Source organism: Rhipicephalus microplus, unplaced genomic scaffold (assembly GCF_043290135.1).
Source record: "Rhipicephalus microplus isolate Deutch F79 unplaced genomic scaffold, USDA_Rmic scaffold_12, whole genome shotgun sequence".
NCBI lineage: Eukaryota > Metazoa > Arthropoda > Arachnida > Ixodida > Ixodidae > Rhipicephalus > Rhipicephalus microplus.
In genome coordinates, this window is record NW_027464585.1 from 20,380,323 (window position 1) to 20,403,329 (window position 23,007).

The following is a 23,007-nucleotide window of genomic DNA, read 5'->3' on the forward strand; positions in this document are numbered from 1 at the left end:
TAGCGTCGCTGTGCCCAGCTTGCACGCTCGTTAACGCTACATTGGCGTATACTAGGCCCTTCATGACGTGCTCGGGGCCGTTTTGCTAGCTCCACATAAAGAAAATTTGGTGTTGCGTTACGTCATTGGATGACGAAATATAGGACTGGTGCAAACATGATAAAACTGACGCGCGTGTCATGTAAGAACATGACAACATATCACGCTCATAGCGTGCTCGCGACCGTTTTGTTGGCTCCACATATACTAAATTTGGTATGACGTGACGTGAATAGATCACGAAGGTAAACGACACATCCAAAAGTGATCATCATGACACGGACGTCAAGAATAGCAGCATTTACCTCCACTCCGTGATGTTGTGCTGACTTTAAACTGACATATCAACATTTCTCATTTGTGCTTCGCATATAATTGATTCCCACTGCACGTGGGACCTGCCAATTTTCATATGAAGTTTTCTTCGTCAAGAAAAAGCTTTTTCATCGGCTCGCCCTCAGCATTATCGTCGTCGGCCGTCATCCGATGCTGGTGTTCATGATTTTGCAGCGTTTTACATGCACCTCATTGGCAGAGCTTCACCGCGTTCCATCAGCTCGGCAGCGTGAAGAAGCAACACGGCATCTATTCTCTGCGTCGCTAGAATGGCCCCTCTCGGCAATTGTCGTCGGTGTCATTCGTACGCAGTAAGGTGAAGGTGAAGTCTGAATGTGCACGTGTGTCTTCTGTAGAATGTGCTCGTTTGTGATTTACCGCCCACAAAATGTCTGGCATCAGCGTTACCCCATGTGCGTGTGTGAGTGTATTACTGTGGGGTCGCAACGTGAGAATCTCGGTAATCCTTCGCAGTATGCCTGTGTTGTGCACCCATATCAGTGTTGTAATTGCGGGCGAGGCATGAGAAAAAAGCAATCGAATCGACCTACGAGCGTCACACAGTACGAAAGTAAACAAACTAGGGGGAAAAATTGTGCATTGGTGTATGCATTAAAAAGCAAATTGTGGTCATCGTATGCGTGTGTAATTATTTTGACGCGTGCCATTTGGCACAGCTACGTAACTTTAACGGCGTCTATTGCCACTGGCTAATATTTACGTGCAAAATTGAAGTGTTCGTTGCGTAAGCGCTTGTCTCACGCTCGAAGTACGAACGCCTTCCACGAAAAACGCCCTTTGAGGTTCTTCAATCCACGAAATGACACGAGCTATAAAATATTTCTGCATTGGTCGTTATCGACGCAGCAATCACGATCAATCACGACCAGTTACATCGATCGTGATCGTCACTGAAGCGACGCCGCTAAAGGTATTGTTGAGCGAAAAAAAAGACACATTCCGTTTTTAAGACATTGCATCATCCTTAACAATATTATAATTGGAAGTGTTACTTTTTCTATATATGTTTTGCATGTATTGCGTACGCATAGAGATAGCTCATTTATATTAAATTAGAGTCCCATGAAAGGAAAGACGGATGCATTGCTCTCCGCTGTTAAAGCAAAGTGTGGCATGATATTAACTCGCATTCTCCGGAGAGAGAAAACCCCCTTGCCTGCACAGGAACAACTTCGCACACATTCACGGAAGGTAGTGCCCCTATTGCAGCAAAACTGGGCCCCGCTTTGAAAAAGTTGAATATTCAAGGGCGGACGGGGTTTGAGCAACCCAATGTAAGGCAAATGTCGAAGCAAAAAAAAAAAAACTTCCCCTATAGCTTTTAGTCGCCGCCACTTGGGCTGCGTACATCACCTTGGCCATTAACTTAACGACAACGTATGCAATGATCTCTAGTGTTAGGCACATTGTCTGCTACGCACATTTATTTCGATTAAGTAAGACGTCGAGTGAAACACTGGCGTTTACCTCAAACACGATGACAAGCAAGGTAACACGGAGCACACATTCAGTATTTAAGGCAGCACAAGTATCGAAATTCGCGAAGTCAATCTGAGATCGCTTCTGCGTTATTCGCTTTGAGTCATAGTTGCCATAGTTACAGAAGAGAGCGAAGAAACCGGGCAGCGGAAGTTCCGTAAAAAATTTTAAACAACGTAATGTAATGTTAATATTCCCCCTGTTTCATTTTGTGAAACAGCAAAAGAACCATTTTCTGATTTTAAACTATACGTTAAATGTGGCAATGTTTGCTTAGTACAACTCTATATACCGCGCAGAAACATCACCTTCCAAAGATATACATTGCTTCTTCGTGTGCTCCGAGATGAGTTCAGTGGGAAGGGCGATTTAAACAACATATATATTGCTAAGCGGACGTGGAATTCCACGTCTCCTCACGGTTATTTATCGAGCTTCGGAGTCTGTATTTCAACACCAAATAAGTTTTGTAAGGTAATAACTGCATACGTGAAAATTATGGCCACTGTTCTTGAACTACTTTTTTTGTAGCGCCGAGGCATAGAAAATAAGGGCAATAAGGCCCCATGAGGGGAGCCTATATTTATTCTTATGTTGTCACCAGCTATAGTGACGCTCTTCGTACTGTTACACCGCTTTCTCTGGTTCCACTCTGATACTTACTACAGCTACCACAGGCATGCAGGACCACTTGGATATGTCTGAGAACTAATTGATCATTAATTATGGACGTCACTCATTAGGGACAAGATGTATCACAATTGCATTTACGGCAAACATTGCTTTAGCTGTCAAACACCAACAAACGCTGTAAGCTAACTTTTAACTTACTAATGTAAGGAGATATTTCACTTTCGTGTTACATTAATTGGTATGATGGAGGACACAACCATGATTTCTAAACTTAATTCATGAAACATAGTACATTTTGGGTGCTTTGAAATATGAATCCTAACTATACGGTGAGTTTATGTGTTTACAGTGGACAAAATAGTTCTGAATTCGTGAGACAGAGACGAGGAAGGCTGGAAGCTTAACGAATCATTAGCATCCGGTTCGCTAGGCAGGTGGGAAAATAGGGGCAAGCACTAGAGTGTAGAGAGAGATAAAATAGAAAGAAAACGCACGTGCATTCAAGACCGGAAGCGCGATCAGCCGGTCTTGCAGATTGGTTTTAACCAGAACGCCTTTCCTGTGGATTGATAAAACAGTTGAAGGATTATTAGCTTTGTTCACCCCTGACTGGAAAAGATAGATCTACCTCGGGCATTTGTCAGCAGCTTGTGAAACAGAGTATAGGTGGCGTAGCAGGTAGGGTTTGCTTGACGGCAAGTTGGTGAACTTGTCGGGAGTGTTCGTAGGCCGCTTTGATGCCAGCGTTCATTCGATTACTTGCATCGAAGTGTCATAATGCTGAAACTCTCAAAACGTTTTCTTACGGTGTTATTAGTGTCGTGGTGCAGTACTTCTTCGCTCCGCTCTCAAGCAGCGCAACCACCCCACAAGCGAAGACAGGCACACAGCGAAGGAGTGCGCGTTGTACGGTGCGCCTAAAAAAAACCCTATGCGAATGCGTTCAGGCCTGAGTCACTTTATCACCCTCTTTCAAACGCCTTGGGTTTGATTCCCAGGTATTGCTTTCCTTAGTTGTCTTGTGCTTCTATACCTTTTACGAACGTCATATTCATGACGGATATACGTCACTGGTGTCTTCATGGGTCCCGCCATAAAACACTTTCTTGTTTAACAAAGTCCGATAGACCACAATGAAAAATTGTCAGTTATCAACATTCTTTTGTGAGTTCTCGAGCAATCTTGGCGGCAAATTTATGTCTCTAAACAAAAGGCGTGCCACTTTCTCGACACTATTAGACGCGGCTTTGTAAGAAACAAGTGAGGTCGGTATAGGGACATGTTTTTGGTCTATAACGAGGTAAGCACCATACATGCCAAATCGTGGGATTAAAGGGGTCCACAGCCGGCTCGCATGACCGGGCGAGCGTCTCGGTGAGCACTTTCTCTTAGTCACCGAACACGGGAACCCCATGACTATACATCTGGTGCCGGATTCACAAAACTCACTCACGAAAACATTTTTGCGCAAGAGAAATTTTGTTGAGTAAGTCGATTCACTAAACGAAAAAAAAACGTCGTAAGAGGCCATCGTTGTAATATCGGCCGCTGCAATAAAGCGCGCTGTGACTGCCCGGGAACATGTCAGCGATGGTGATGCAGTTGCTATATTTGCTTACGTTACCGAAAAGTGCTCGTAAGTGGATTCATGAAGCAAAATTTTGCGTAAAAACAACGTAGTTGAGAGAAAATCCTAGGAGTGGTCCGGACCGCTCTTAAGAACGATGTGGCTACTTAGAACCTGCCGCCGCGGCGGTATACTTTGGTGCCCTGGCAGGTTTTGAGTTAATTCACGCCTATTAAGGGCTGCCTGATGACTGCTGATGCGTTTTTGTTTCTTTCGGTGCTTTTCGTTTCGTGTGTTGTTTCTCTTGTACGCAGTGGATGGTGTTGACAACCATCGTCGTCCAATAAGTTCGAATTCGCAGTAATTGAAGAATCCTATTGGGCGTCAATGGCATAAAATTATGCATGTAGCCCGGCCGCGGTGGTCTAGTGGGTAAGGTACTCGTCTGCTGACCCGCAGGTCGCGGGTTCGAATCCCGGCTGCGGCAGCTGCATTTCCGGTGGAGCAGAATTGGTGTAGGCCCGTGTGCTCAGATTTGGGTGCACGTTAAAGAACCCCAGGTGGTCGAAATTTCCGGAGCCCTCCACTACGGCGTCTCTCATAATCATATGGTGGTTTTAGGACGTTAAACCCCACATATCAATCAATCAAAATTATGCATGTAAAGATTTGTGGTTGGATGGAAACGAATGTGCTACGTGAATGGTCGGTGCATTCGAACGTGGCATGGCGTAGGATCAACCCTATTTGTAATGATGTTGTGTTGTGCCCCATCTCATCTAATTAAAAGTACGATTCGAGATCCTTGCCTCATTGGTGGAAGTTACCGCCAAAGAGGTTAACGGGAGCACAATCCTTGCACGCTATTGGAAATAAAAAAGAGAGGAACTTTTTAGTGAGTGGTTCATAAAGCTTGTGCTCTAGTGTAGTTCCATTAGCTCTAACTGTCCAATGGGTGCGATCTGTGAATTACAGCTGTCGATACACTTTGGAACAATCTGGAATGGCGCGTACTTTGTAAACCAAAACGTATTAGTGGTGTGCGTGATTACGCATAGAACTACAAACAAATCAAGCATTTTCACATTCACTGTTGAGAAGCCGATATGTACCGTGACAATATGACGAGCAGTCGGAAAAAATGACCCTAATAACTTTATATGACTCCACAAATACGTGAACCCTCAAGATTCAGGCGCAAACCTTGGCTGAGTTCGTCCCCGCGACAATTACCAGCCATTTAACTTGGCGCACGAACACAATTAAAAGGTAGAGCGAGCCACTGACAAGTATTTTATGTGACGCAGCGACCACTTGACCTGGGAATATTAGCGTTGCGAAGGCGAATCCCCCATCGCATGCTCGGATCGAAGCAGACGACAAACGCGAGCAGACGACGGTTTGGCCGACAGGCACAGCTTGTGATTGGTGGTGAAGCAATACCCTCAACATCAGCTCACTCCGTGACTTTGCCAAAACACTTCCTCCATCTGACATGCCTGTCGTGTTCGGCATATCACCCCCCTCGCACATAGGAGCAAATTTTTTCACGCCGTGAAAATTGCACAAGTTCTTTCCAAGAGCTCTCTTATGTGCTGCGCAGTTGTCGAAAAGTACATGGCGTCGTAAACAGCATATTGGTCGATTCGAATTTCAGCAAACGCTTCTCGCATGATTTACTTCAGCATTCGACCGGATGCGTTGTGATTACGGCAGATCTTTCGATGTGTGTAGCAGTGCAGAAAGCTGCAGCAGTACAATTGTGTACGGTGAAGCGCAGCGAAGCCATTGCGTCGGTGTGTTTATCAAGCGGGGATCGGCGCCGGTGTATCGACGGCAACTAGCACTCGTGAAGCCCGCATTGTGCGTTTGTGTGCCGGTAACAGTTCGTTCGCTTGACTGTCCAGTCTCTCTGTTGGTTGCTGTGCGACATTTCGAATTGACAGCGTTTTGGCACGTAACTTGAGTGACCCAAGTACGTACGGAAACGTATGAACTACGCGCTGTGTTCGGTTCTTGCTTCACCACTGCCTAGCCCATACGCTTCTATTTTCTTGTGAGCAATCTAGTGTTCGGGAGTGAAACGATGTTCGTTGCGAACAGTGGTGCTGTGTTGACGTTTCCAAGACTTCTGAGGAAGCTGTGCTCATGTGACCGAAAATTGAAATACAGCGTTGATAACTGTTTTGGCCTGCGAAGGTGCGGTGGTGGAGCTTGACGCTTTTGTTTGTTAACTCGTCACTTCTTTTTGTGATAACCATAGTTCTAGCGCTGTGATGTGATCAACCAAAGCTGCGAGATGCTACATTCTGTTGTGGATCGTGTTACTTCGGCAGCGCACCTACACTCTTCATCAGTAAGAACTTGAGAGTTATATGTGCCAGCGAGACCCCGTGAACGTCAAGCTTCCCTCCGGCCCCCAGAAAGAGCAAAGATTTCACCGGTGCCTTGCTTTGGATGAAGTTGAAGGCCAATATCGCCTAACTCCAGGTTTCGAGTTCGTCTGGTCATCGTTTTGCACGGCACTAGAGCCTTGACAACAGCCTGCAATGGAGTGTTTTCACACTATATCAAAGGACGTGCAAGCCTGGCCAGCCCTTCATCGCTGTTATCGGCAGCCTCCAGTCTGCAGATGTTATTTGCCTGTTAGCCCTACAGCACACTTGATCCCTCATAACACCGATGGCTACTAAATGCTGCCATTGGTGAGTTGACCTTGCAGAACTAAATTGGTTGCTATTCACGCGGTACTATAACGTGTGCAAGCTTTTACGCCCATCAGATATGATGCTTTCCTATGGTAAGTTCAAGCATGAAAACTTTACTACTACTGTTATATACATACATATGTTATGGAGCAAATACATGAGAAGTTTTTTGTGATTTGATGCAAGTGAACTCTTGTTTGATTATTAGGTTGGGCCTGTCGATTTACCACGTTTGATAGTTGGAAAGTTAATGTGAATTTATTTTCCAGGAGCCAGGTTGCACTTAAGGAATTTACCTTATTTTGGAAAATTAGTTCTATACACGATTACCGCTGTGGTAGCACTATACTTCACTAGGACATATATTTTGCGGTAAGTAAACTTTACATGAGGCTTCAGTTTATTTCAAAGTGAATCTAGCACATTTTGGTCACTTTGACGAAGTGATAACTTTGCCAAACAAGTATTAGAAGTGAGTGCTTTTAGTGATAATTTCTAAATATCTCGTTTTCGCTCTTCACAAATCGCAGACATAGGTTTGTGAAGGTCCTGTGATGCACCGGTTACCCATACTGGCACACAAATCCTCATCATGACTCTGAGCACCTGTACAAAAATAGGAAGAACACGTGCTCCCTAACTGTGCAAGTCTATGTCACTGCTGGGACATTTATCATTCAGCGGACCTGGATGTGACCTGGAAGCATGCATGGCAGCTTGATCTGAAAGGACTGCGATCTGCTTCGGGGCTTTGAGGGCACAAAACTGCCTAACGGCTGGCTGCAAGGTTAGTTTTTCTTCAATACATACGAATAAGTGAGCACCATTTACTGTGCACAAATTGAAAACCCAAGCATGGTTGTTCGCAGTGGATACCTGTATAATTCTCACACATATTTCTTATTCAACATTTATAGAACTAAATTGAGAGATAAAGGGGATTGTTTTAAGTTCGGATCCTGCAGCCTATGAATGAAACTCCAGTCATCTGAGGCTCGAAAGCTTGTGTTTTTGAACGAGCACAAACACTTTGATTCCTGATTGAGCTCTCGAGCTTGTGACTCACTCTGTAGATCAAGTGCTCTGGAAGGAAATAGCAAGTGGGTGAAAATTGCCTGGCTATTCAAAACTTGCAAGGAGAAAGACCTATTGATGAAGCCTTAGACAACATAGGACCAGTAACTGCATCTTTTACTGGATGTAGCTTGTTCCCTCTCTGTTTTGTGGCATGTTGTATTTCAGCCGAACGTGTTCACCACGATTGCATAGTGATATATTTTTTCTACAAATTGTGCCTGAGCTAAGTTTGCATTGTTGATCTCTAAAAGTTACGATCAGTGTGTTTCAAAGCCATGACTCCTCATCTCTCTGTCTGTGGCTAGCCTACTTCAGCAGCAGTGCGATGCAGTCAGCACACATGCAAGCAAAGTCATGGAGTGCTCCTTTGGTGTTCTGTGCAGCACACGGCATATCCATCTGGCAAGGCACTGGTATCAACAATAATGGTGAGTGCTGGTGGCACCCGTAGGAGCTCGTTGTGTTTTTGCGTACGATTATTTCCCCTGATTAAGTGCATTTTTAAAGGTTTTTTTCGTTTGCAATGACAGATGTCAGCAACAAGCTTACTCACAATCCACAAGTGCTTTGTGTCTTCTAGACTGCCCATTTTCTCCTATACGCGGTATGGTGAGCTGGCTATGTTAGACCGCCTTGAAGTTATGAACATTAGCTGTTGCGTTGTAATGCAGTCTAACTTGTGTTTCTTAGTGAACTTATTTGTGGTCTGCTCCTCGCACCTAGGGTAAAGTCGGAATAGAAGAAACTTTAATTGCTCATTATGCTTGGCAGAAGTTTCATGCATCCATCTATAACATTGTAATTTTGCTTTTGTATCATAATAAAATATATTTTCAGTCTTCACTGTTTGTGTATGTGTTAACGCTTGTCAGTGGCTTCTGAAAATACGACATCTGTAAATATTCATGAGCACATATTTAACAGCTATACACTCTAGCATGTAGCATGGTTGTAACAATGATCCGTACTTTCCTAAGTTCCAGCAGTAACAAGGGATACAGTGCTCCACAGTCATGTAAAGTGTATCAAGAACAGAGCACCGAAGATTTACAAGTAGAAAGGGACTGCCAGTTACTGTTCTTCTGTTCAAAGTTTACGACAGCAGAAAGAACACACTGTAATGTCAGGAGCAGTTTGCATTGTATACGTAGAAACATTCTGGGCAGCTGCAGCTTAACTTCTTAGCAGTGCAATATTCAGCATTACCTTTGCTTGCGATTCAAATTATTTAAATTTCGCATGGAAGATACCAAACTATGACACTAATTTGATTGCTGCTGTAGTGTAAGTAGGCAAATAATTTTGAGCTGAAATTTTTAACATGCATGTTAATTAAAGTGCCTGCGTGTCTCTGCATTTAACTGCCATAATTCACAGCATCCATGGGCGGCAATGGTAACTGTGATTTCATTCTTTGTAGTACACGAAGCAAAGCTATGGATGCGGTAATCTTGTACTTAGTCGATATAATTCTTCAGTGTACACTCATTTGTATAGCACCATTGATGCCATGAGTGTATAAGCTCTGGGAAATGAATCTTTGTGGTTTATTTTATTTGGAAGGAAGAGGATCATCACTACTCCTAGTATATCTTACAGTAAATTTTAGTGCTTGTGTATTGTTATCCCACTGCCTGTCCGTCCTTCAACAGTCTACTTCTCTGTTTCTACTGTGTAAGTGTAACTTTTTTGATGTATACTTTTCTCGGATATGTTCGTTCATAATGTAGTTGTGTACTATGCAAGTGACTTATCGTCTATGCAGCTTTACTGAGACTAGAAATTAAAGCATTTATTTTAATTTATATGTAGCTATAGCATGCACTTACGTATATTTTTCTTGGTACCTGTACCATTGTATAGCCCCACAAAGGTACTGGTATAGTTTAATATTGAAGCTGGCATCTTCAAATAGTTTGTAAGTGGAAGTAACAATGTGTTTGCAACCATTATTACTATCCTCAGAATAACTTTGAAAACTCTATGAAAATGTATTTACATTTTTAGACTGTGTAAAGGTAAATGTTGTTGTTCTTTTATTGTGGTCCCTGTTTCATGCAAATGACACATAATTACTTTGTAGTGGCATAGTATTAGTTGTGATTTTAAACATATGTGCTGAGGGTCAACACAGTTGAGGCCAGCAGCAAGACATACATGCAGTGCACTGAAGCATCACCTCACATAATTAGTGTACAGTCGTTGCTCACCAGTCAACTGAATTTTTTTCATGCAGAATAACAGACAGCTGTGTTTATGTGCAAACTTTGAAATCATTTTGAGGAGTGTTTTCGGGGAACGAAATGGGGTCTGTAGTTGTCAATATAAGCACTGTTTTCACCAAAAAACTTAGTAGATTAGAATTGCATTATTCATGTATTCTCTAGAATTGCTTTGCGCTGTGCCGCCTTTCAGCCCAAGTGTCCTAACATGCTTTGTTAGTGTGTTGTGATTGAGCAAAGCTATGTATATAAACTGAGTAATATTGCAGACATGTACGAAATATTGATGCACAGCCCTTTTCTTTAGCATGACATTGTCAAGGGCTTTATTCTTGTGTTTCTTATGAAAACTGCATGTCATTGGGCAGCAGCAGAAACTATGCATCAAGCATTTCCGAGATGGTTTGAGAAACACCGAGTTCAGACATAACAGTGCTGGCGGATTTCTCTCGTAAGTTACTTTCTGTATATGTAAAATGAGTGTATTAGAATTGTTGTTTTATAGCCATTCATCTTAATATTTACACCTCAGTGTATGTATGTATGTATGTATGTATGTATGTATGTATGTATGTATGTATGTATGTATGTATGTATGTATGTATGTATGTATGTATGTATGTATGTATGTATGTATGTATGTATGTATGTATGTATGTATGTATGTATGTATGTATGTATGTATGTATGTATGTATGTATGTATGTATGTTTTAAATGAGAATTCGTTTATCACTGATGCGTAAGTATGGTGATGATTTCGCTGAGTTTGTTTGTAGTTCTTTTCCTTCTGAGCCTTTATGCACAAAAATTAGTTTTTTACTGCACAAAAATAAATGTAACCTTACACAAAATATGTGCATTCCAGAAAGTTGTTTCATTTGACAACGTACAGTCATGAGGAAGAAATTGGGTAAAATGAAACCAACCAGCGAATACTTGTTTAGAGCATAGCTACTCTACATGGCATATCTTGTACACATTGCGTTGCTCAAATATGTTAATTTCAACATATCAATTTTATTCTGAATAAACAAGCTATCACCCATGGTTGTATATGTGTTTGATATTCATGCATATTGTAATACCAGTTCGCAATTATTATTAAGGTCACAAACCTAGCCAAGCTGAATACACGAGTTTTGTCCATGCACCTTTCATCTGTACTGGGACTGGTGTTAATCAAAAATAAACATTGGTTTAAAGATTTATTGTTGTAAAAAAAGCAGAGTATCTCTCTATGACACAAATAAAATTGTCATTGTTCTGTTTCGTTTGGACAACAGGGGACCCTCTCAGCAGAATTCGATCAACTGCTATAATTCAATTTATTCATTGATAGCGACATTACACTAAATCACGCAGCATGACAGATAGCGGGAGGGAAGACACAAACTAATCACTCTGTTTGTGTCTTCTCTAACTGTCTGTGCTCTTTGGCCTTGCTGCATGTAATGATGGCCACCAAATTAGCACGAAAACGTGTCCCGACAAAAGCAGTCAACTTGGCCACAAGCATTTAACTCGCTGCATATGTACACTTTCTTCAAAACACCTTGACGACTGATCGCTGGTCGAATATCCAAACACGTGAAAAGTAATATACCAGGTATGATATTGGTATTTCAGCTCTGGGCACTTTTGAGATAAGAGAGGATGGAGGAAATAATTATGAACCCTGAGGTATGTAATTTATGAAGGAGCACGGCACAGCGCTTTTGGGTCAAAAGGGGAGTGAAAGAAGAAAGCGCAAAAGCCACTTTCTTAAAAATTAGTACCCACCACCACGCATAATCTCAGGCCGGGCAACTTCTTAAAAAAAGTTCTCGGTGGCACTGCGCGGATCGAACTCCGAACCTCCTAGATTGTAGCTGAGCACAGTAACCGCTCGTCCATTGTAGCGATGCTTGCGCTTACCCTAATGCTCATATACCTTCAATGCTTCGAATGAGGCCAAATGCGAAAACGTCTGGTGAAACTTGGTCAAAAATAGAAAAAAAATAGTTATAAAGCGTTTTCCCAAGGTTACTGGAAGATAGAAAGCACCACGTGTGGCTGTATAACCGTGTACTATTTATCTTGTACATTACCTTCATGATGTTGGGATAGCGGGCTATAACGTACGCTACCTTCTCATATAGTTTGCCAATATAATAAAAAATAAAAAATATATATTGGCAGGCGACAACGCTAATCAACTTGCATGTTCGAGGGCGCCTCCGGGGTCAAAGAGATGTGGAGCAAGAGAAATTCAATTACTCCATTACATAAAGGTAATTTTAGTGTGGAAGAGATAACTAAAGGCGATCGAACATACAGGGGCAGAGCATTGGCTGAAAAATTCAATTATCAACTTACTTCCTTAGTAGACAGCGTCAGTGACACTACCGCACTACATTACATGTCCGCGCAGACAGTAGCTTCGTCGGTTTATCTTTCCCCAACTGATGAACACAAGGTTATGGGTGTTTTCAAAAAAATAAAGCAAACTAAATCTAAAGGTATTGATGGGTTAAAGATGGCCTCATTCTATTCCGTCCTAGATATATTAGTCGTGCCCTTAACATACATTTATAAACTAATTTTAGGCACAGGTATGTTCGCAGAACGTATGAAGCATGCAAAGCTTACAGTGCTGTTTAAAGGAGGAGACTAAAGTGATTTGAAGAACTATAGGCCCATTTCTGTTCTACCGTTGTTTTCAAAGCCCATAGAAAAGTTAATACTCAAAAGACTGTCGAACTTCTTTGCAAACCATTTGGTGATTACTCCAGCCCAGTACGGTTTTAGGTCAGGGCTGTCGACAGAGGTAGCATTGTTACGTCAAAAGGAAATTAAATTAGGTAATATAGAGGAGAGGAAAGTTACGCTAGGCATATTTGTTGACTTTTCCAAAGCCTTTGACCGGATAAATCACAATACTCTCTTACTAATATTGCCCTATTGTGGAATTAGAGAAAATGCGCTTAACTTAATTTCTAGTTATTTGAACAATAAATTACAGTGTGTAAGCGTAAACACAGAACAATTATCTTTGCAAAAACTTGCTCAAGGTGTACCCCAAGGTAGTATTTTGGGGCCGTTACTTTTTATCACTTATGTCAACGACATTATAAACATAAATCACACAATCAAATATGTCATATATGCGGATGGCTATTCCTTGTTTTGACAGGTATGAATGTATATGATCTAATTTCTGCAGCAAACATGACACTAGATGACTTGTATGCATGGGCGACTGCTAACTCCCTACAAGTTAACTGTTCAAAAACTAAAGCCGTCATATTTCGTTCAAAAGGAGCAACGTACGAAGTTACTTCAAAAATACACCTGCACAATTCTGTGATTGATTTCCTTCGACCACTAAACCATTGGGAATTGTTTTTCATGAGCATATTTTATGGGATTCACAAACCGAAATGGTAAGAAACAAGTTAAGTAAAGTACATGTCATGTCGAGAAGATGTCAGTCATTTTTACCGAATACTCAGATGCTATAGATATACAGCACGCTTTTTCTTCCCAGTTACGCTACGGCCTTTTGGTGTAGGGTACTGGCACCTTGCACTCTAAGCAGAAATCACTCACACTACAAAAAATGCATTGCGTTCTATTGCAAATGCCGAATATAATGCACATACTTTGTCTTTATCCAACAATTTCAGAGTCATAAGATTTGACAACATGTATTAATATTGTTTACTAGCGTCTTTAAAAACTGAATTTAACCAAGAAAGTAACAATCTAATCTCCATAGCATGCTTAGAGCGCGGCACCTTGACTCGACCTACTAGACAGAATGATTATTGGAAGCTTCTTCGATGCCGAACAAGCTGTTGTCTACAAATCCTGAAATGTTCACTCCCCCACATACAAAATAAATTAAATTTTTCATTGGAGCAATTGTGCCTTCTTTCGCGACAGGATATGTCAAATATTTTTTTTTACCTTCATAACGCAAGAAAGATTTAGGCAGTTCGATAATATTTGTTTTTTATGTTCTGCTTATTTCTATATTTTCGTATTTCCTCAAAGAGTGCGATCCTATCAACATTTCCTAAAATTTTATCTATGCAATATTTCTTATTGGTGCCAGTTTAAACTATGTATTTGTGTTCGTTTAGTTGCTTTGAGGACTTTATGAATTCTGTCACTTTGTCTGCCTTGTATTGATAGAATGTGGGGCTAGTCAAGCTGCGTTTTCAATCGCAGCTTTTTTCCCACATTTCTCACCACACATTGTATGGTGTAACACTGTGGGGAAAAATGAACTTCTACTTCAAACTATTATGAATTCACAGTCACTAGATTCACTTTAACTTGATGAATACTCAGTTTCTTTCCATTAACGTTGTTTAAGGAAGATTTGGCTCATTAACTGACAACTCTCCTAATTAGCATTGAGTTTCTCACATCTAAAGACAGTCAGACTTCATCTCACTTTCTGTGTGGCTGTCACTCTCATAAAACGCGCACTCCACTTTTTTATATTCTCCAAGCATCCGACGCTGCTTTGAGGAAACTTTCCCTGACGTCTGTTGTGCCAGAAAATTGTCTTTATTATCTATCGATTTCAAGCTTTCGTGGAGACGAAACGAGAGTCCCACTCTCTCTTTTTCGTTCTCTTTGCACGTGTGATGACGTCTCTCGACTTCGAGACTCATATACACGTAGCTTGCTTTGTTTGCTCACTCAAACAATGCTGGACGAAATATTTGCACCGTAATTTGAAGAGCATTAGCACTGAAACAGCTCCCGACGAGTCTCCCTCGTTTTACGTAGACACATATCTAAGCGTAATCGTATGCACGTTCTCGCATTCCGTCTTTATAAAAATGCTGCGGTGCATGGAACCAGCGAAATTCTGCTCACAAATTCATTTGATTGCTGTTCTCTATTTCTGCACAATTCGTCCGCAGGAACAAAGTTCGCTCCAGTGTCTTGTAATAAGAATACTGTAAGAAAGGCAACCTTTTACGTCTAGGTACAAAACCCTCCTACGTTCACCACTATACCATGCTCGATTACACCTGATTAGTTGAGTAGCAGCGCAGCTTCATTAAAATGTAAGGTAACTGGTCACACTAAACAGGGGAAGATATTTGAGGCACATTTTCAAACATTGCATGCACCGATTTATGCGTGGTTTCATTGATGTGGTGCATCTGGAGTGTTGTTTACTTATACTTGGCGAGATAGTGCATTGATTGCTCTATGGCTTAAGGCCATCGACCAATTTCTTTTTTAGCTACAGTCATTGGTGAAAGGCGAGTGTTTGGCTTTGCACAGAACACCAAAACATCTACATGGTAAACAACGTACAAGGCATCCCATGAGCACTGTAGCAGACGCTCGCGGAACAGAAATTTGGATGCAGCAAATCATTGGCTATCATCGTATAATCTCGATGCTAGACACTTTGCGTGCTACCTTGATATTATTGACACACACTTATTTCATTCCTTGCAGTTTAATCGGCTATCGTGTGTCCTCCTCGCCCTCCTAAGTACCGAATAAGTTAAATTCGTACCTGCGCCATAGTAATCCCTGCAGATGGGAGAATTATTGGCTAAGAAAATGCGTAGCCAAGAGAAATCTTTGTGAATTCGGCCCTTTGCTAACAGAAGGGCTGAATTCCCGCGCATTTATTAGCCGATGGCCATTTACCATTTATAAATAGCAACATCCAAGCCGCATGCAGTTTCTTGCATTGAGGGCGCGTGTGACGGCCGACACAGGGGTCTCTTGCACTCGTTCTTTAGTGCAGCTCAAAGCACCGGCATATTGTGTGAGGCATCTTCACAGCAGCGACTGCATATTGCAGTGTTCACGCATTGAACAAGCAGTGGAAGGCAACTCAGAATCACAGTGACTGTGGCATCCTAACATTCCATATTAAGCGCAAGTTGGTGCTTACAAAGCAGAGGACGCTCCCACTGATACGGCTGATGGTGTCAAGTATGTCACGCCAACAGTGGTGCCAATTTTTCAGGACCGGCCTCGCGCCCAATAAGATACCTCAGCCGGGAATTTCGATGGAGCAGCTAGCAAGCAGGAGCAATGCTAAATGAGTCAAACTTTTATGAACATTATTTTGAGAAAGTCATGTTAGCGTCACGGTGTCCCACTGACATACTCAACCTCCCATATCTAGGTGGGCCCAGTAGCATGGACATGTCATTAGGTATGCGAAGTTCATTAGCAGTGGCAAGGGTGTTATGTAATGCCATGTGCAATTTTTTATTGGAGTCTGTGCGCAAAGTTTGTGATGAGTGGACCACCTATATGAATAAATGCAATTCCAAGATAGCAAAAATTGAAGCCATGGAAACACCAAGTCATCAAAAGTAGGCTGACATTGCAATGAACAAAGTTGGAAAGAAAAAGAGTCATCGAGTCTGCGTAGTTGATGTAGCAGACTAGGACGGAGAAATATAGTTGGAATATATGCAAGTATAGCTGACTGATACGGTCAAATCCTGCTTGCAACTCGGAGGCTGTTTTCCTTCCTTATAGTGAACAGTAACCTGGAAAAAGCGTACCAGCGCCGAATGGCCCCTAAAAAGTTATTCTGGCGAACCCGTAAATTGACAAGTTTGTCGTAAAGTGACCCCTGTTCATCGCTTTTTTGAATAAATATATCTGTGTGAGTCAATACTATTTCGCTCATTGGGTTAGAATACCGATTTTTACCCAGCTTTCAAGTTGTCCGGACAGTGACAGGAGCCAGAGTATCATATAAACAGTAGCAGTATTTTTTTTTTGGTGGACGTTCACTCAGCGGTTATATATCGCAGCTACAATGGTGAACACAGCAAAAAGTCTTTGCGATGCGCTCTCTGTGTCAAATGATTCAGTCAGTGTCGCAGCGGAAAAGATGTCTATGTTGAGGTTAATGCAGCTGCGCACTCAGTAGATTCAGCTTATACGTAACCGAGCAAACAGCTCTCTGTAAGTCCCTAGTTGTTTCCCCTCGGTTTTCGCACTGGTGTTTCATGACCACAGTGGGTTAAATGGTGCACCATCACAAATGATGTCATAGAATACACCCCCACAGAACAAGAAAGAGGGAATAAATAAGCAGTGCTTGCAATATCTAAAAGAATAGTGTACACGTCATTAGAGTTGCGAAATTCCGCAGTCCTATTAGTTGTAGTTGCTTGTACGCCTGAACAAACGCTTTCTTTGCAAGGCCGATGTTTTCGAAGCAATACGCAACATTTCTACCGTTAAAGCTAGAGAGTTTCGTTGTCTTCATAGAATGTACGCTCGTACCGCGCTCAAAGTGACCACATTGGTCAATACTGCTTCAACTCAACCAATGGTGCCAGAACGCTTCCGAAAAGTTGCCAGTTTTAGCCAAAAGTCGCTAAACAATAATTATGACGGTGATATTTCCTTAGTCTTCAGTTTTTATTTGATAAGCACGCGAATAGGTTATTTTTTATTTAAACAATATTGTAAATTAATTTTGTACATGGCGAATGCAGTTCGACTGCCCTGCTACCACCTGACTATGCCATTTTGGCCCGGTAAGCAGCTGTAGTCCACCTGTTTGCGGTGAACTGTGAACCATTACCCGTTTGGAGGCACTAGAACAGAAGGTATGATCAGAACGGCCACACAGAACGGCCACACAGAACGGCCATAAGACGCTAAGAGCACGCTAAGAGGGTGAATTTGGCGAAACTATCTGGAAGCTTGCTCTTTTCACTGCTCAAGTCATAGAAAAACCACGTCCCGCGGCCGGCGTGCGAAAACTGCTCTGAGACCAATTTTCCCGCTAGGCAAAAGCGAATCCGGATTCCACTTCACGGCTAGACCAAACCACGTCATATGACCAGCCGGCCGCATATTCTACATAGCAGCAAAGACATCGGTGGTGGCTCGCATCGGCTCAAATCGCGAACTATCCACGCAGCACGATGAAGCTCGACGTCCTCAAGAAGGTTGTGTTCACTAAGAGCCTGATTTGGATTACGATTGCCGAAAACTCTGAAATTGAATGATGCAGCAGCAGCGAGTCGGAATGCCCCAGTGTGTCTCGCATTTGTGTACAGCCAGCTGGAGTCGCCGCCGCTGCTGCCGGAGCGCTCGCTCGTGCAGTTTCTGCTGGCTTATCTCCCGAAACAGCGTTTGAAAACAAGCGAGCTGCTTCTCTTCATTGCTTCGCGTGAATAACTAGAATTCGGTACAAAATTTATGCTCAGAAATAAGGCAAAATCTAATAAGTTCAAACGGTAGCGATGGCAGTTGCGCCACCAGACAGAACGAATCTGATCATTTTCGACACGCGTGGTCGTGCTTTTGCAGCCGCTCTGGCATTTTTGTTTTCGCATCACTTCCCAAGTGTGAATGCGAATGCGCCCTAAAGGTCGCACCACCACAAGCAGCTAGAACTTGTATGCTTTGGCCTCATTTATTGAAGCCGGTTCCGATAATTTCTTTGTTCTCATCTCACCATTTCCTCGTTTTCTGAGTCTGTTTTGGAACGCTCTATTGCAAATTTAGAAACTACCCCAAAAAGTCGCTAAGGCTACAATGTTATTGAAATGCCGCTAGTATGACTGAGAAGAGGCTAAATTCAGCAGCTTTCTCGCTAAGTTACACCACTTATAACGGCCACCTTAAACGTATGCGTACTACTTCTCTCCAATGCCTCTCGCAAAAAGATTGTACAACTTGTACAAACAAAATTGAACTTGTCTAGCGCCCAGCCGACCCCTTCAGCGGCCGTTTTCTGCACAAATATTAAAAGAATCACACCTAGCGTAGGCATACTGCATGCTACAGGTCTTTGCGCCAGCAAAAACAAAAGCTTATAGCTCACATAAGGGAGCAACTGCGGATAACAACACCGTTTTTAGCCTCAGGCTCCCCCACTCTTGACATGTGGGATTTTATCTCTACACACACACACACACACACACACACACACACACACACACACACACACACACACACACACACACACACACACACACACACACACACACACACACACACACACACACACACACACACACACACACACACACACACACACACACACACACACACACACACACACACACACACACACACACACACACACACACACACACACACTGACAAACGCATAGGTAGAAAATCCTTGTCCGCCGCAAATAAATTGAGTGCTTGGGGTGACTAGGACGATAAGCTACAAATACTACTAGGACAAAGAAGCTTGAGAGGCATTTAAAGTTTGGCTGCCTTCATTGGGCTGTATAGTTGGTGCAGCACAACTAATTCTTTGTGGTGTTAAACAATGAGTTATTACATAGGACTTGCAAGCGGGTGAATTCAGAAGCACAAGGCAATCATCAAATGGGGGATTATAAGCATGAGCTGGCATTGTCTGTCTGCCTCCGGTCAAGCAAAGTTGACTCGTCAGGTCTGCGCTGGCGACAGGAGCAATTGCTCTGTGCTGGAGGTCGCGATGCAGGAATTCTTAGGTGTGGACTTTCGTCTCAGCAAGGTTCGCGTGAGGCTTCTCAGAAGTGATTCAGCCCCCTACGGTTGTTCCGAACATGTCAGCACCAGTCTTTCATCAGAGGCCAGCCAATAGCCTCACTCAAGGCGGTGCCTGTTGTGCCTCGTCGGTTGTTCACACACAACATCCGCCATCACTAAGCCTATTCATACAGCTCATTTGCTTCGCTAGTGACAACTGGTTAGGATGGAACGCAATGAAAAAAGGAGGCTACACACAAGGCAACAGGTACGACGATGATTTCGTAGTCTTGCAGTCCAGCGCCAAGGCGGGCGACCACCTGACTGAGGGTAACTGAGCCGCTGAGTGTGCGGAGTACCTTAACGAAGTCGCGACGGCGAGGTGAGCGCTGCAAGACAGTGGTTCGAAAAACTAGTCATAGGACATATTGGGCATTATACAGAGGGGAGGTTTAAATAAAGTGTATTTATTTAACTAAGTTGAACACCGACTTAACACCAATACTCACATATTATGTATAATCTCTTTCATCTTCAGCGTATCGCCATCGGTGTTATGAATTAAATGCGCACTTCACAGCTCCAGTGTCAAGGCCAGTGTCATGACAGATCACCCGCTGCTTCCATTGCCAGTGCGAAGCTGACAAGCCAATGTTACATGATCGGTGCCACGCAGACAATGACTGCACATCTCGAATCAACCTTCGATGAAAGCCTTGCGCCTATCATTGTACGCGCACGTGGCCTTCGAAATGCCTCTCAAGCTTCGCAGCCGTCTTTACTGCGCTGTATCTCTTCACTCGATAGCGACACCAACCTCTCTATGCGGCAAAACATGATATGCCGTTGCCCTTCAGTGTTGATTACTAAGAAAGCGAGTACAAAGCTGATTGAGAAACTTGTAGTCATGAAAAGCCGCTTCAACAGAGAGTGTAAAGGTTATCTCATAAAGAGAGGAAGTCCACGTGGAGCCAACTTGAAGAGCCCCGCTGTTGGCGATGACTCTGTGGGCATCGCCCGCTGGATGAGCGCCACGCATTAAGCATTATTGAACATGAAAGTGCTTTGCGTCGGGTTCGTCAAGGCTTCACTGATGAAAGTTTGTGAAGGCCATTACGTTATTAAATTGCGTGGTGACGAATACAAACAGAAACTACAATAATAACTTATGCGCGCAAGCCGCATCATACAAATAGAAGTCGTGTAATAAAGAAATGCAATGAGCATCGAAAGCAGTCAATGATGTCTACGGGTAACTTTCGCGCTATCGTGAAAGGGAGGTTTGTAGATTGAGCTGAAGATCTCTGCGTCTCATGCCCCTGTAGCGCGGTGTGATACATGCATGAACACAGGTTCCTCTGTCACTAGGAAGCGTACTCCTTGGTGTAACGATGTTTGAAGGAATACATAATGAATCGACGTGTTCACCACGTGTTTGCTTATGCCATTTTTGTAAGTTGTCTTATGCTGTGCCGAGGTGTGTGCTAACATTTTCAACTACCACAAAGGTTAAGTCATGATCATGAACTCAGATGTCCGGGTAGAAATGTACGCGTGGGCGTCAATATCGGTGCATGGACGCAAGATGATGCTGTGTCAGCAAGACACCAGTAAATGTTGTACAAGCAGTGATACATCAATTCCATAGAACCAATCAACCGCATCTCTGAAGAGACGTTCCACTTTCGTGCTACAACGAATAATACAACAGAGTGATGAGCCATGTTTTTCAGTTATACTCTAAAAAATATACATACTTACAATTGCCCTGCCGTATTGCAGTGCGCTGACGAAAGCCTTACTTGCAGTGAAACAAGTAACGTGCGTTGTCTGGAGTCTCGCCACAGCTCTATTGTTTATAAGGAAAAATGTATCGAGTTTTCAACAATCTGGTTCCCTTAGTTCAACGTTTCAAGCGTTTGGCTCTGACATCAGAAAAGCTCCCTGGACGCGCATAAGCACAATGAAGCCACAGGTGTTGCTAGAGCGTACATTACAATTCACTGTTGTGCAGAGTTGCCCATTGGAAGGTTCAGTGTAAGGAAACAATTCGTGTCTCCGCATAAAATAAGCGTGGCGCGCTGCATGAGTCTAAAGACGTTGCAAATTATTGTTGCAGTGAATGTGGAGGTGGCGATTGGGGTATCTATTTTCTCAGATTAACAACAAAACAAGTGGAGGAGACCAGTTTAGAGATCACCACCAATGCTGCAGGAGTCACAAAGCTTCGCGAATTTCGTTGTAGCGAATATAAAGGCGGTAGTGGTGTTATCCTTATTTCTTACAGAAAAACGACAAAAAGGTGAAGGAAACCAACGCATGGATGCCCGCCGACCTCCCTTGAATTGTAAAGGCGGCTTTCGTTCAACATCGATCGTTTGATTTAAATTCGTAATTTTGAGAGTGTGAACTCTGAAACGTACTAAATTCTTCATTTGAAGTCTGGTCTAGCGACATCAACGTGATCAGATATATCAAGTTCTTATCGACAAAAACATGCCCTCGGCAGTATACTATGGTGTTGTGGCTGTATATTCATGAAACTGCTACATACGACGACATGATTTTTAGCTTTCAACAGCTCCAATAGCCAAAAAAATAGATTGTAATAGCTTCTACACCCAGTGTAACAGCTATATGTACTCCATGCGAAGACTATCGGTGATTAGAGGTGCGCCAAATACAGGGTTTTCAAAGAAGTATTTTTTGGAATCTTAGGAAGACTGGTGACATGAAATTGTCCCTTTTAGAGCTTTTAATATGCAGAGCGCGTCACAGGTACAAGAGGATCCAACGAATGCGCTAGCAGTGCACAAATACTAGAAATTAAACAAAACAGATGCATGGCAAGTGATTTCCACATCATACAAACACTTCAAGTGCAGTGCTGGGTTTAGAGGATATACGTGGCATTGCGCCCGTACACAAAATTACTGCACAGCCTCTTAGGTAGAAGAGTTGCGATCTAGTTGCGTTGGTACATGCTCACGTGGTTGTGAACCCGCTGAAAAACGACGCTTCTTTTACATGGGAAGTATGTGAGCAGTGTAAATGTATCTACCGACGGCGCAACAAACATGCAGTGTTCGTCCGGTGCAATGGTTGTCCCAGCAATAGCTAATACCCTCAGCTTTAGGACTGGCCACCCCACGAGGTCGACAGCTCTGCTACGCGCTGCACTTTTTTTGGTCACTCGGGAACCAGCTTAACAGTGGTCGATTTTCAGCGACTGCAAGACAGCCCTACAATCCGTGCTATCAGCACTACATCACCAGCCATACGAGCAGCTCGTATTTGAAAGTTCATCTATTAATAAAACACATACTAAAGGGCACCCCGTCTCGTTTCAGTGAGTTCGAAGTTGTTGCGGCGTCATAGAAATTGAACATGCCAATAAAGCCCATCGCGCAGCTCTTGACGGTTTGCATAAAATATTATACCTTCCGCAA

At 42.9% G+C, this 23,007-nt stretch overlaps 1 protein-coding gene across 5 annotated transcripts in view; it reads right to left on the reverse strand.

Annotated features, from left to right (window-relative positions):
- LOC119167801 (beta-hexosaminidase subunit alpha) overlaps nt 1–21,473 on the reverse strand; it is a 608,225-nt gene extending 586,752 nt beyond the window's left edge. For 4 of the 5 annotated variants that reach the window (XM_075882394.1, XM_075882390.1, XM_075882393.1 and 1 more), the window contains exon 1: nt 21,320–21,473. The gene's annotated coding sequence lies outside the window, so the exon portion shown is untranslated. Of the gene's footprint in view, nt 1–21,315 lie in introns of all 5 variants that reach the window. The other variant, XM_075882391.1, reaches the window with a different exon arrangement.
- Between the last annotated feature and the right edge of the window lie 1,534 nt (nt 21,474–23,007).